Raw genomic sequence first — 16,639 nt, 5'->3', positions numbered from 1 at the left:
TGAAATTATACATTTACTCAAACAAGTTGGAGTTTCCAATGCTAATGGAGAGGGAGTAGATAACAAAGAGTGCCCATTTAATAAATACAAAAACAAAAACAAAGGACATACGACAAAATTTGAGTCATCAGTATACAACATTGAACATGAAGAAAAAAGAGTGATTGGAAGTCTACTACAATTCGGATATCCATATATGAGTCATTTAAATAATTTGACTCCTCTCCAAGGAAGTATCCATAGCGTATTGTTGACGAATTCATTTGAAGGATCTGAAAATGCAAGGAAATATATTATAGATTATAATTGAATTTTAGAATATAGCCTACTAAGAATTGGGTCCGAATTGGGGTTGCAAAAAATAAATTCTCAACCTTTTAATTTACTGTTTGTATTAGTTTGAGTATCCTTTGTTTTATTGATTCTACGTAATTTCTAATTTGTCCAATCTTTGTTGATGACTTGCAATGCTTCTCTCTTTGTCAAAAAGCACAAAAAGAGGGAACCAGTTTTTCAAACTCGAATCAAATATTGGAGCTTTCAATGGTGAATAAGCCTATCATTTTCAGTAAGGTCTAGGTTTTAAAAAAATTGAGTGGATCACTCATGTCAAAGTTTATGATCATAAATATATTATTCCTAACAGATGTATAGTATTTAGTTCTCAAATATAAGTTGCTCGTGAGGTCATATGACACATTTATAAGTATGAAACGTACTACTATATGAATTTTTGTGGCTAAGTATTTGACTCGGGTCTTCTATCATGTGTAAGTGAGAGATATTGGATCTGGGTCCACCTATGATTCGTTGACCCGACCCGGTTTTCTTACCTACCAAAGGACAGTTATTGGGGGTTAATAATTTTCAGTTGGACTCTTATTTAAAGTTTAAACTGCCTCCCCAAAAGAGAATAACACCATTTTTATCATAAAAAAAATACTCTTGTAGAAACCAATGCACAGATCTTGTTTCCCTAATAAAAATGCAATACGTGAAGCAAAATAGGTTGTGGAAATCGACTAACGTCAATACATCGCACCATATTCGAAGAGGTTTCGTCAAAAATTGAATCTAGGTATGTAAATTTCTATTTACAGAATTTGATTCTAATATGTTTGATTATTCTCAATAGAAAGATAAGTAGATGTTGGAATAATATTGACTATTGTGGACATTGGCATGTAATTTTGGGTGAACCATGATAAATTGCAAGTTTTTTCTTTTTGTTGTTCACATTAGTTTGAGTATCATTATTTGTTTTATTGATTATACGAACTTTTTGATTTGATCATTTTCTATATAATTTGTAATGTATGCACATCAACTAATTAAAGTAAACCTCTTTAGGAATACAATGTATTGGATAATATTCGAGCAATGTCATGTGGACATAGTTTTGAGTACTAAATTGAATACCTAAATAATACTATCATCAACAACCCAGATCTTATAAGCCAAAGGCAGCCTCTCAATTGTTATGCTAAAACGAGAAGGGAGCTTGTCTATATATCTACGAGATTTACACTTCTCTTGTTCGTAAACAACAAGAATATCATCCTTGATGCAAACAATGAGTGCAAACTTAAGTATAATTGATGATATGTTATCATGTGATTGAATAATTTTAAATTAGAAAAAAAAATAACACTCAATCATACGGTGATATATCATTCTTTGTACTCAAGTTTGTATCTATTGTTTGTACATATAGTACTACGCCAACAAAAATATTTTTTCCAAGTATAGATGTGTGATTTATAAAGAAGTATGTAAAAGAATATAATTTTGTTAATATATATTAAATTTTATATTATTTAATAATTACATAATTTTGTTCAAAATTAGTTATCTTACCTAAGTGCAACTTGATAAAACAAAGAAACTTTATGGGGCCTTTGATTTAGGTTGTGATAATTTATTTTTATCCAATAATCTATCATTTATTATTTTCATTATCATATTTAGTTTGTCAATTAATAAATTATTCTACTAATATTATAGATAATATGGTAATTGATTTGATTACTATCTTTACGATAATTAATCAAAGGTTACCAAGATTTGGACAAATATATCCTAAATTTTCAATTAAAATAATAAATAATATAAAAAATATTTAAAATTTAATAATAAGAGGACAACTAAAAATAATTTTAATATATCATTACATGAAGAATATTTTAAAAAATACACAAAGAAAATGTTCTATCATAAGGCATATTAGTTTAAACCAAAAACACCCAATAATTATACATATATTTATTAGGAAAATCTAAAATATTTAAAGTGAAAAAGAAAAAAAAATCACTGTAAAGGCTTAAAAATGTGTTGAATTCAAGCAAATATATATATATATGAATTTTAGTCACGGATTCTGCATTGGTTAACCTTAATTTCTTGAATTCAAACAATAATTTCTTAAAAAACAAAAAGAAAAGTGAAGAGTAATAAACAAGTTAGTATATAAGATTACCTATAGATCTCACTGAAGAGATTGAAGATAGTCTATGATTGCATCCCTCATTTCTGGGATACTGTTGTTTTACTGAACAAAATCTTTCAAATACTTGATTTCATCACTGATATTTATCTTTAGCAGCTACGTAAATTACACAGATATCAGAAAGAGAAAACAGGAGATCATTGAAATTGATTTAACATAAAAGATAAAACTGTTAGTGTGAATATATTTATGTCAATTACTTATCATATATTGCTAAGATAAATTTGTATGAATTAATAATAAAATAACCCATTAGACCATATATAATAGCCCACAAGACATGTGTTTAGGCCCAATAAGGTTTGTCGGATCACAATTTAGTGGAAACATGACAGTATAACAGTATGATCACTTGAGTCTCAGTGAAATATACCTATCTCAAAACTAATATTATTTTTTAATAAATATACTGTATACTGGCATGGTCAAAGTATATTTAGAAGATCTCTTGACCCTAAAATTTTAGAAAAACATATATTTTTTATAGCAATTAAAAATTTTGATCTCATTAAAATTTATCAACTCAAATCTTTTAACCCCATTTATTAGAATATTAAAAATCCTGACTATGCCTTTGATACCACATTTATATATATATTTTTAATACATATTGATATTTTTTTTTTAATTTTAACTATTTAAGAGTTATGTTAATATTCTTAAGAATTAAATATTAATGTATAACCCTCCTTAAGGTAGTGTTTAGGACCATGGATTTAAAAATTATATTGATTCGGCTGGCGAGATCGGTCCGGCCGAAATTGGGGGCAAGCCTTGTGGCTAATGACAACAAATAATTTCTGACAAGTTGAGAGACTGCTAGACACCCTGGGGAGGCCTTGAACATCTTCAAATTCAGAACTTGTTCTCTATTTGGACAAGCCTAAAATTCCTTCAGTTGAAGAATTTGGTTAATTTAGTTCAATTCAATGCGTGTAATTTTGGGTGAACCATTATAAATTAAATAATATTGCTTTGTTACTAATGGCTTAACGCTTGTAGTCAGAAATTAAATAAAGAAATAAAAAAATTTCTGACTCATAGTTTGAAAAATTGGGTTGGATATCCGAGTCCGAACCCTGTTTAATTTTTGTTTTTAAATGGTCAATCTTGTTGATGACCTGTAATGCTTCTTTCTTTGTCAACAAGCACAGAAAATGGGAAGCTAATTTTCGGACTCCGATCGAATATTCGAACATTGAATCATTGTGTAAGACACTGTCATTTTCCAGGAGATGAAGGTGAGGCAGGTTTGGCTTTCTTTTATAATAGTTTTAGTTATTCATTTTCTTCTTCCACGTGACGTGCCAACTTCTCAGAAGCAGAGGAAACTGAAAGAAGCCAATTCATCTACAATCAAATTCAATATCCCACTGTTCCAATCAACTCCTCATGCTCATATGCTCAAAATTCCTCTTTTTCCGTTGTTCTTTCTTATTTTCTGCATCTCCAGCTTAACGGATTTCAGATATCCGCTATCCCACAATGAACTTATATAAATGAACGTTAATCTTGACTCTTCATCTTCACTCACACGAACAAACCATGGCCTTTTCAGAGAGCATCAAGGCATTTTTCTCTTGGATTATCAGCTTCATAATCTCCGAAATATCCCAAATCCGTCGGAGAATGTACCCGCCTCCATCGTCACAACCACCGTCTTCCTCTTCTACTGACACCAGTGGAAAAATGTTGTAATGGCATTTTGCTTCGAAACTGCTCTTGAAATAGCTTTGGCGTCTGCCCAAATCCAATCGCAACTCCCTCTTTCTATTCATATCCTCTCTTTCGCTATCTTGTTCACCTTTCTTTCTCTGTTCGTTTCAAGTTTTGGGGCGACAATTTTACTTCACGAGTTCCAGTTTTTGAGCTAGCATTAGGCCTTCTCGTTACCACCACTGTGGTTTTCGCCATTGCAATTCCATTTCCGCTGAGCCTCAAGTGGGTTACATGGGCTCTGTTTGCAATCTCCCTCGTCACCATTTTGATATGCAGTGCCTCAAGTTTTTGTTCTGTTCCTACTCATTTAAAAAATTAAACTGCCTTCTTGCTGTTTTACATGTTATGTACTTGTCTAAGTTCCTCTGTTTTTGGTATTTGTAATAAGTTGCTGTACCATTTCTCTGGTATTACGTTTGTCATATGTACTCTGTTTTTGTTTTTGTATTGGGCACTCTTTGTTACCTCCTCGCTTTCCATTGTCATATCTTCAAGTTCGTCACAATCGGTTGTAGCAGGAAACAGAAAGCAGATATCTGAGTCCGAATATGAAATCAAGTGATGAGTGGAGATTACTCATGTCAAAGGTTGTGTATTTGTCTATTTTCCTCTGTTTTGTATTTGTAATCAGATGGTATAACTTTTCTCTGGTTTGATGTTTGTCTTGTTTCTGGAAAAGCTCAAAACGTGCTGACATCATAGAACTAGCACAGCACTGTATTTCAAGTATGTCTACACCATCAAATTGCCTCATAGCCATTAAAAAAGACTCCCATACAGCCTATTAAGAATTGGATCCGAATTGGGGTTGCAAAAAAGGAGCCCAAGTGTAAACCCATTGCAAATCAGATGAATTAGTTATGCTAAACCGTGGTTTCCTTGTTGCTACAACCGTGGTTTTTTTATCATTGCAATTCCATTTCCTCTAAAGTCTCAAGTGTGTAACTGGGCTCTGTATGCAATCTCTCTGTTAATTTATTTTTAATTTAAAAGTATTCAATTATATTATAACATGTATTTAGTATCTAATTAAAAACTCATGCGTACATAATTTGTATTTTATTAATGAAACAATAATTTTGAAACATTGGGTTGGATATACGAGTCTGACACTGTTTAATTTTGTATTAAATTGGTCAATCTTTGTCGATGACTTGCAATGCTTCTTTCTTTGTTAACAAGCACAGAAAGTGGGAAACAATTTTTCGGACTCGAATCGAATATCGGAGCATTCAATTGGTGAATAAGCCTCTCATTTTCGGTCATTTTCTACAATATTTCTAGCAACCAAACGAAGCTCTTTTAATTGTTCTTTCTTTCTGCAACTCCAGCTTAACGGATATCAAATATCCGATATCCCACAATGAACTTTATAAATAAATGGGCAGCAATTTTACTTCACGAGCTCCAGTTTTTGAGCTACCATTAGGTCTCCTGGTTACCACAACTGTAGTTTTCGCCATTACAATTCCATTTCCTCTGAGCCTCAAGTGCGTTACATGGGCTCTGTTTGCAATCTCCCTCTTCACTATTTTGATATGCAGAGGCTCAAGTTCTCGTTCTGTTCCTACTCTTTAATATACTTAAACCGGCTTCTTCCTGTTATAAAGGTTCTGTACTCGTCTATTTTCCTCTGTTTTTGCATTTCTTTGTTATCTCCTCCCTCTTCCTTAGGGGTGGGTTCAATACAACTCGAATTGTGTCTGGGGCCAGCATGAAGCCAATTTAACATTGAGTTGGACCTTATTCACGTTAGTACATAATGGCTTTAATGGGTGGTTGATGGGAAGAACAGTTTGTCGGAGCAGTAAACAGTATCATAGGCCAGAATACAGTGTCATAGTCGATCTCGAACTAAGCTGCCGAATGGTGTTATTGTCTAATTTCCTCTGTGTTTTTATTTGTAATACGACGGTGTAACATTTCTCTGGTTTTATGTTTGCCATATTTCCTCTGTTTTTGTTTTGAATTGGGCACTGTCTGTTATCTCCTCGCTCTCCACTCTCTTCAAGTCCTACACAACTGATTGCTTATAAAAATGGTTGATGATTATTATAAATGCAGCAGGAAAGAGAAAGCGGATACCTTAGTTCGCATTTGAAATCAAGTGATGAGTAGATCAATGTTTTGATCCGAGGGTTGAGCTCGTTAAGAGTTTAGTTGATTTGTTTAATTAGTTGGTTGAATTGGTGATATCAACTTGACGTTAATGATTAATAAAATTATTGATATTAATTAAATTTCTTGAACAAATTTAAATATAAATGTTTCAAATTTAGCGATATTTGTGGTTAATTAACATGCATTTAATTGAATTGACTTGATAATTGAACTAGCTCCTATCCAACGATTAAAACAAGTTTTATCTTTAACCAAGATAAGACTAACTACTAGGTCCCAGTTGGATTTTTAGGTTTTAAAAAATGGAGCGGATCACTCATGTCAAAGTTTATGATCATAAATCAACAATAGAATTTCTTTTACTCTGTGGTCATCTCCCAACACCATGGCGAACTGTGCGGCCTTCATCGGAATTTTCAGTTCTTCCACGAGTTTCTCCGAGAGGAAGTTATGAGTCGCTCTACTGTCGATCAGAACTAACACCTTCCTACCCTTCAACTCCCCCACCATTTTCATTGTTTTTGGAGAGCCAATACCAACCACCGAACTCACTTTCAAACTCACCATCATCTCTTTATTATTTTTCTTGTTCCACGTGCCAACTTCTAAGAAGCAGAGGAAATTGAACACTTCATATACTTATTGTTTTAAGTGTTCTATACTTGTCTAATTTCCTCTGTTTTTGTATTTGTAATAAGATGGTTAACATACGTCTGGTTTTATTTTTGTCACATGTCCTCTGTTTTTGTTTTTGTATTTAATACATGGGAACTCTTTGTAAGCTCCTTGCACTCCATTAACAATCAGTTGCTTGTAAAATAGTGATTGATGATGATTATTATTATACATGTTGCTGGAAAAAGAAAACTGATATCTGATCCAAATGTGAAATCAAGTGATGAATATGTTAGATATATTTAGGCCAAACGACTATTTCCCACCCAAGGTTTGATGATTTCTCAAAAGTCCCCCCTTTAACTATGGAAACACCAAACACCCACCCATGGTCGGTTAGATTTAACCAAACCCTAACGGTGATAGGGGTAAAATAGTCATTTTTGCTATAATATTAAAAATAAACTTAAATAGAATTTATTTTGCCCTCTTAAACTTTAAAAACTAAAACTTTCCCCCAGCCTAAGTTTTAAAAAATCGCAATTTCACCCTAGGGTTTCTTTTAGAAATCTTCGGTGACATTTCCGGCTCCATTGCCGACGGTCTCTCCCTCCCGAAGCATCCTCTCCTTTCGGCGATCTCTTTTGTTCCATTTGGACCCCCCATCGGAGTCGGAGAAGTTGTGGAAGACGAAGAACTTCATCGGGGAAGACGAAGTTCTTCGTCTTCCCAGTTGTCATCGTCTTTCCAGTCGTCGTCGTCGTCTTCATCTTCCAACTACGATCGGGCTTAGTCTTCGTCTTCATCTTCCAACTGCGATCGTCGTCGTCAGATAAGTTGTCTGGGAAGACGATTTCTCTTCCCAGACGACTTATCTTGGCGTCGGATGAGTAGTGCAAGAGTTTAGGGAGGCCGTCGGTGGAAGAGAAACCGTCGGGAGGGGAAGACGGCCGGTGATGGCACCGGAGAGATAAACCCTAGGGGGGAAATGTGATATTTTCAAATCCTGGGGGGGGGGGATGAGATATTTTCAAACTTAGCTTAGGGAAAAAATGTTAGTTTTTAAACTTTTAGGGGGCAAAATGAGATTAAATTTACCACCGTTAGGGTTTGGTTAAATCTAACTGGCCATGAGTGGGTGTTTGGTGTTTCTATAGTAAAGGGGGGACTTTTGAGAAATCATCAAACCTTGGGTGGGAAATAGTCGTTTGGCCATATATTTATTGGACAAGTTATAAAACATATATATTTTCAGTCTAATGAATTTTGAACCAGCTCCAATGTAAAGGTTAAAATGAGTTTTAGCTTTAATTTATATCAGACTAACCATTGGATCTTGGTTGGATCAATTGATACGGTTTAGATTTTAAAACAATGCAATGGATTACTCATGACAAAGCTAAAGAAAGAACTAGATTTTTTGAAGTCAAATGGAATTTTGCCATTAGTTACACTGAAAATAAATAAATAAAACAAGTACAACATGTGACAAATTGAGATCTTGAACTAATTCACTAATATTTAATTGCAACTGATGATGGCCTCAAAAATTAATTTGGCAAAACAGGTGAGTTACTTGTAGAATCCATGGGTAAACCATCTAAAAACGAATATGCGAGATAAATTTTCTTTCCTTCACACAATATTTATGTGCTTAAAGAGAAAATGATTGAAAATTAAAAAATAAATATATTAAAATAATAAAAAGCAAAAGAGAAATAATGAGAAATTAATATTAGTGAGTAACTCATGGGTTGACCTATATTCATAAAGCCAGATACGAGTTTTAGATATAAACTTTTATATAACTTAACGTTTTTTCGATCTGCACCTGTATTGACCTGATTAATCTGCCCATTCGCCAAGTCTATTTAAAAACTCTACAGGTTCTTTGACTAATTTAAGCCAAATGACTATTTCTAAACCAAGGTTTAATGAAATAATATTTTCCACTCTTTAAGTTTAAAAAAATCATTTTTCCAATTGATCAGTTAAATTTTTTATAAAATTGTTTGACAAAGCAAAAAAAAAAAACCCCTCAAGCTAAATAGCACTTTACCCTTCAAATTTATATTAATTTCAATTAAAAATAATAAAAAAATTACTAATAAAAGTGTAAATATGAGTGTTAATGATGTATAATAATATATTTGTGGGAAAACTATAATTTTTTAAAATGTTAGGGTTGTGAATAAATTTTTTTCAAGGGTTTTGGAAAGTTGAAAAAAGTTTGGAGTTTTTGTTTGTAATAAATTTTTTAAAATGACATTTACAACCCTACAATACTATACATAGTTCAATCAGATAGAGATATTATTGTAATATTTTAAATCTCTAGGAAAAAATGACAATTATCACACACATATTGTAATATTTGGACAAATTGACATGAATAGCTCTTTACTATTAATAACAAATAACTAACTTTGACAAAAGAGTGAAATGATATGAGCAATATTATGTGTACATATTTTTAAGTACCCAATTATATATAATATGTTATCATATGATTTGATACAACTTTATCTTTAATTTAAAGTCAGTTAAACATATGCTTTTGCAATGTGCTTTGGCAAAAGAAAATAATTAGATTAGTAATGTGCTTTTGCAAAATAGGTTTGAATAAATACACAAAGTAAAGAAAATGTCAGCCAGACTTTCATAAATAATGAAAAAAAAAGTAGAAAGAATTATATTTTTTTTTGTATATTTTCGATTAAATTATTTAAATTTTGATGTAGCATTTCGACGGGATGTAGAAGTGAATAAAAAAAAGAAAAAAATGAGAGACAATTTTCATTATCATGTAAAATTTTCATATTAGTTTGAGAAGATTAGATGAACAACAACCAAGATGTAAACATCACATGGCAATTGACGACAAAGCTTGAGAAGTATAATATTTTGTCAATTTTTATACAACAAAATGTTAATCCTTTCTGTATTAAAAGGATAAAAAACATATCACACATTCAACAACTTAATTAATTATTTTCAATAAAGTTCAACCAATATTTTGTAAATGCCAATTTTAATTCGAAGTCATCATCAAGATCATTACAATCATAAATATCTTGAATTTCATCCACAAACAAAGAAGGAAAAGAAGGAATTTCACCTGGCATTGATAAGAAATCACGTGCCATCCTAGCTACTGTTGGATAAATTGGAGATTTGTCACGCCACCATTGCAGAATATCAAATATTTCATCTTGAGGAAACTCGTCTCTCAAATAGTGGTCAAGTTCTGATCTTGAAGTAACATTGTAGTCATGGTTTGAAGAGGACGATGACATGCCCTTTACATATTCATTGAAAATATTTGTAACATCATCAGTCGCTTTTTGAAGGTGTATCTCATAATCATTATCATAAATCATTTTGTAGATATTTGCTAGCATCTCCAATTTATACCGTGGATCCAAAATGACCATGACTTCTAAAACCGACTGAGAATTCTTCCAATATTTTGCAAGATGTTTTATGATCAGTGATGCAAAGTGGCAAATGTAATAATTATCACTTTTCCTCAACTGAAACAATTGCAAAAGTGCCAAAATCTGAGAAGCAGAGTTGGTTCAATGCGGCGAACCAGAGAAGCTCAAGGAAAAAAGAGTAAAAGAATTCTGATTTTATTTCTTGTATACTAATCTTTACATGCAATGGCTTTATATATTGTAAACTACAATGTATTTTCGGTAACATAATATTATACAATCAATATAAACATGATTCTAGGGGTGTGATTGCTGGTTCTCTGGGATATGATATGCTTGATCTTCTGGATATGATTTGCATGATTTCCAGGGATATGGATTTGATTCTGACTTCCAATACTCCCCCTCAAGCTGGTGGTTTGTAGATGTCATAAACTCCAAGCTTGTGTAAGAGATAAAAATGTTGTTTTGATCCTAGAGGTTTGGTGAATATGTCAGCCAACTGTTCTGTGGTTCGAATGTGATAAGGTTTAATTAAGCCTTCCTGTATTTTGTCTCTTACAAAGTGACAGTCGATCTCTATATGCTTAGTTCTTTCATGGAAGACTGGGTTGGTAGAGATATCCTTTGCTGCCTTATTGTCACAATAGAGTTCAACTGGTTCTGAGATTATCACGCCCAGATCTTCTAATAGACCACGAATCCATATTATTTCACAAGTAGTTTTTGCCATTGCACGATATTCTGCTTCAGCTGAAGAAAGAGAGACGGTAGGTTGCTTCTTTGTTTTCCATGAGATAAGAGAATCCCCAAGTTTTACACAGAAACCTGTCAATGATTTCCTTGTCATGGGACATGTACCCCAGTCTGAGTCGCAGTAAGCCGTTAGTTTCAGGTTTTTATTGCGAGGGAATAATAACCCTAGACCTGGACATCCTTTTAGGTATTTGATCACTTTTAAGGCTGCATCCATGTGGGACTGTTTTGGTGCATGCATGAATTGGCTGAGGATCTGAACTGCATAACTAATGTCTGGTCTGGTCATTGTGAGATAGATTAGTCGTCCCACTAGTCGTTGATATTCGAGATGATCCTGTAGTGGTGAGTCATCTGCTGTTTCACGATCGTATTCTTGACTAGTGAGTTTGACATTTTGTTCTACTGGAATTATACTTGGTTTGCAAGCAGATAATCCAGTGTCTGCTATTAACTCCAAAGCATATTTCCTTTGGCTGAGGACGATTCCATCTGCAGATCGAGCAATTTCAATCCCCAAAAAATATTTTGGAGATCCCAAATCTTTAATCCTGAATGACTTATGGAGGTGACTTTTCAGCTCTTCTATGGCGATCGTATCATTTCCAGTTATGAGGATATCATCTACATAAACTACCAAACATATGAATGATTTTCCTTGTCCTTTTGTGAATAAGGCATAATCATGTTTTGACTGTTTGAAACCCAACGTGATCAATGCTTCAGTAATTTTGGTGTTCCATTGTCGAGACGCTTGTTTCAGGCCATACAGAGATTTTCGCAGTCGACATACCAGATTATCCTCCCCCTGTCTGCGAATCCCTGGTGGAACTTCCATATAGATCTCTTCATCTAAGTCCCCATGAAGAAAAGCATTGTGAACGTCCATCTGATGAATAGTCCAATCATAAGAGGCTGCGATGGCGAGAAGTGTGCGAACTGTAACATGTTTGATGACAGGCGAAAAAGTCTCTTGGTAATCAAGTCCTTCCTGTTGGGTGAACCCTTTTGCAACCAATCGAGCTTTATACCGTTCAATGGAGCCATCAGCCCGGTGCTTGATCTTGAAGACCCATTTGCAACCGATGGGTTTTCTATGAGATGGTCGTGGTACTAAGTCCCAGGTTTTATTGAGATATAGAGCTTCTAACTCTTCTGCCATTGCTTGTTGCCACTGAGGTAATTGAACTGCTTCCGAATATGAATTAGGTTCTCGATATGCAGAGATGTGACTGATGGAGACTCTATGCTCTGGAGATAACCTGTCATAGTTAATATATTGAGAGATAGCATAAGGTTCAGATGAAACAGTACAAACATAGTCAGTGCTCCAAATAGGAGGTTTGATGGTTCGTGATGATCGTCTCAAAGGAGCTTGTGCAGGATCATCAAGGGTAACGGGAACGTCCATGGATGGTGAAGTTGAATCTTGAGTAGGTGAAGATGGGACAACACCTTGTTCAGAGCCTGTTGATAGACCGCCAGTGTTGCGAGGCAATGGGATAGCTTCATATCTTTCTTCAAGGAACTCATTGTGTGTCGTCGGTGGTGAACCAATGGGTGTCGTGTCTGTGATCTCATTAACAAAAGGAAAAACATCTTCATGAAATGTGACGTCTCTACTGATGAAGAATTTATCTGCTGCCATATCATAAAGACGATATCCCTTTTGTAGTGGGGGATATCCCATGAAGACACAACGAGTGGCTCTAGTGTCAAATTTGTCTATTTGCTGAAGTTTGGTGGAGTAGCAGAGACACCCAAATACTTTTAAATTTCTGATGTCTGGTTTTTTGCCAAAGAGAAGTTCATAAGGTGTTTTATCACCCAGAACCTTGGTTGGCATTCTATTGATCAGATAGGCTGCCGTGACCACACAATCTCCCCAGAATTTAGGTGGTATTTTGGATTGGTGTTTAAGAGCACGGGCTACTTCTAATAGATGCCTATGTTTTCGTTCCACAGTACCATTTTGTTGGGGTGTGTAAGGGCAGAAACTCTCATGTAAAATTCCTTGAGAATTAAGGTAAGTAGTGGTGGTATGGTTAAAGAATTCTTTGGCATTATCTGTTCGGATTCGTTGGATTTTTGTGTGGAATTGAGTTTGGACCATGGATACGAATTTCAAGAAAAAGGTATGTGTTTGGGCTTTTGAGTTCATGAGGTATAACCATGTGGCACGTGAAAAGTCATCCACTATGGTAAGGAAGTATTTGGATCCATCATAATTAGGAGTATTATAAGGTCCCCAAATATCCAAATGTATTAATTGGAATGGTTTTGTGGTTGAAGTAATGCTTGTGGGAAAGGTAGTGCGAGTTTGCTTAGCAAGAGGGCAAATGGGACATTTTGGATATGGAATAGTACTTGAATGTCCTAATCTTTGATGGGAAATAAATGACATTTTATTAATTTGATTTGTATTACAGTAGGGAGAAGTAATACAAGTTTTATTTAATAAAGAAAATGTCTTGGGGTTCGGTGTCCAGTAGTATAGTCCATGTTGTTCTTTACCCAAGCCCATCAGATTGCCAGTCGAATGGTCCTGAAATGTGCATATAGTAGGTAGAAAGGTTACTACACATTTGTTGTCTATGCATAGTTTGGAAACGGAGATGAGGTTAAAGCGGAATGTAGGTATACAAAGGGCATTTTTAAGTGTGAGTTTACCTAATTGGACATCTCCTATTTGGGTGGCTTGAGTTGTGGTCCCATTTGGTAATTTGACGGGTGTTGGAGGAGATAGGTATTTTTTGTTGGTACAAAATTTTGGGGAACATATTATATGGTCACTAGCCCCTGAATCTATTATCCAAACATCCGAAGAAATAAAAGTATTAAAACACGAAACCGTACCTGCGTATGGAGTGGAGATGTCATTGCCTTTTGGTATCTGATTCAGAAGTTGGATCAGTTGATCATATTGTTCAGACGAAAGACTAGTTGTAGCTCCCATACTTGTTGAAGCCGTTTGATTTGCAGTGGGCCCTTCTACCTTTGTTTTGCTGAATCCAGGACGACCATGCAGCTTCCAACAAGTGTCTTTGGTGTGGTTACGTCGTTTGCAATAATCACAATATAGCTTTCCCTTTTGTTTGGGTGGCTGATTGGAATTATTAAAATTGCTTGGGACTTGACGAAAATTGTTAAAAGCTTGGGTGCCAAACTGATTTTGTGCTGTGGACGAATATGGGCCGTTGGATCTCTTGACTCCATCCTGGCCGTTGATCTTGCTATTAAAACTTTGAGCTTGCCCTATTTCACCATCTTCTCCAGACGTCTCCCTTCTTTGATAAGCAGCCAAAGCCGCCATGCCCTTTTCTTCATGGTGACCAAGACTCCTCTGGCTTTCATCTTGGACGGCAAGGTGGTACGCACGTCGGAGCGACGGTGCTTCCGCAAAAGTGAGGATATGGGTTCTGAAAGCCGCAAATCCTTCATTCAGCCCCATCAGAAAGCGCGTCAATCTCTCCCGTTCCTTCGCGCGTTGGAGCTGTCGGAGAACCTCCGGTGGTGCAACGATCGACTCCTCAACAGCATCTAATTCGTTCCAAGCGGCAGAAAGCTTGTTGAAGTAGTTCGTGACGGGCAGATTTTCTTGTCGGATCTCCGCAAGAATCTGTCGAACGCTGTAGATTTTTGCAAGGTCTAAAGCTCCATACATGTCTTTGATGAATCCCCAAAGCTCGCCTGCATCTTCTGTAGGTGGTAGACCAGCCGCGATCTCTTCAGTCAGACAATTGCTAATCCAGGCACGGACAAGAGTGTTACATCTCATCCAAAATCGGACAAGATCGGGTTCCGTCGGCATGGGAACAGTGCCATCGATGAATCCAATCTTGTCTTTTGCGATGAGGGCTCTTCTGAAATCCCTAGCCCACTGTGCATAATTATCGGCTCCGGTCAGCGTCTGTTTTATTAACACGAGTTCTGGTCCATCCGATGGTGAAGCATAAAGAACATCTCCAGGCTCCGGTTTATTTTTGTTTGAGTGAACCAGCCGAAACGCTGGCATTTGTGATGTTTCGGTGGTGCATTCGGGTGATGTTTCGGTGGTTGCTTTGATTGGTTCCATCTAATCCAATCTTTGTCTTTGTGCAGATTGATGGAATGCGAGAGTGTTGGAACTGAAGGCCAAGAAAAAAAAATTCGGAAGATCACAGGAGCAATTCGGAACGTTGCTCTGATACCATGCCAAAATCTGAGAAGCAGAGTTGGTTCAATGCGGCGAACCAGAGAAGCTCAAGGAAAAAAGAGTAAAAGAATTCTGATTTTATTTCTTGTATACTAATCTTTACATGCAATGGCTTTATATATTGTAAACTACAATGTATTTTCGGTAACATAATATTATACAATCAATATAAACATGATTCTAGGGGTGTGATTGCTGGTTCTCTGGGATATGATATGCTTGATCTTCTGGATATGATTTGCATGATTTCCAGGGATGTGGATTTGATTCTGACTTCCAATAAAAAGGATACCACGAACTACTTTAGAATCAACAATTTGATTGATAGAATATGGGAACTTGGAAACTTTTTTTTTGAAATCAAGTACCACTTGCCAACCACTATAGAGTAAAGTTGCATCATCCCAATCCTCTTTTGTAAAATTGATAAACTTAAAATCAGGATCTATATGCTCCAGCTCATTAAATGCTTCTTTACATCCCATTACCCACTCAAGCACTCTAATGTCCTTATCCCAACAAGGTGGAACACTTTGGGAAGTTACTATTTTGCCTATGGATAGAGCTTGATGTACTGCACATCCAAACTTTTGACCATTGGATGGTATGCAAACGTAGTCCCTAAGCTTAGACGCTTTAGCAATAATATTATTTAGTGAAATTTTTTTGAAATCATCAAAAAAATCCCAATAAATTATATTTACAAAAGTGCAATCCCAAACAATTGTCCCAATAAAAGGAAGTGAACCTCTTTCATTGAACCAGTTGTTGAAATTCTTGGTAACTTCCTCGCATCTTTTACCATCGTTAATAACCATAAAACATATTTTCCTGTGTAAGTTCCACTCCACAAGCAAAGACTTCAAATTTTCATAGTAATCTTTTTCACCCTCATCTTCACATTTTGCCACAAAAATAAACATGTTTCTCAATTCCCAACTACCATCAACAAATGAGATTCTAATAGGCCAAAAACCTTTCCAATGTTGCATCTCAATTATTACGCTAAAACGAGAAGGGAGTTTATCTATATATCCACGAAATTTACACTTCTCTTGTTCGTAGACAACAAGAATATCATCCTTGAAGCCGTTTAGCCCATACTTAATAATCTTTCGCACAAAATCAAAGCCATTTGAATCTGGACCAATTATACTTTTCTCTTTTACTTTATCTGCAACTGCACTTAGATTTCTTAAACCAGGGCAACTTTGTAAATGATTTTTGAGATGTGTGGTTCCACTCTTACTTGATCCTACAAACTCTTTCTTACAATGTTGACATTTAGCC

The 16,639-nt window shown here is 35.2% G+C and overlaps 1 protein-coding gene and 1 long non-coding RNA gene across 3 annotated transcripts in view; one reads left to right on the top strand and one right to left on the bottom strand.

The window, feature by feature from the left end:
- LOC123220381 (zinc finger BED domain-containing protein RICESLEEPER 1-like) overlaps positions 1-16,639 on the bottom strand; it is an 86,599-nt gene that overhangs the window by 26,298 nt on the left and 43,662 nt on the right. The window lies entirely within an intron of this gene.
- LOC123220387 lies at positions 10,511-15,537 on the top strand. The gene is made up of 2 exons (XR_006503040.1): positions 10,511-10,576; positions 15,256-15,537. It is a non-coding gene; the product is annotated as an uncharacterized LOC123220387 (long non-coding RNA).

This window comes from Mangifera indica, chromosome 7 (genome assembly GCF_011075055.1).
Source record: "Mangifera indica cultivar Alphonso chromosome 7, CATAS_Mindica_2.1, whole genome shotgun sequence".
NCBI lineage: Eukaryota > Viridiplantae > Streptophyta > Magnoliopsida > Sapindales > Anacardiaceae > Mangifera > Mangifera indica.
The sequence above is the reverse complement of the archived record's forward strand: the minus strand, read 5'-3'. Positions and strand labels throughout refer to the sequence as shown.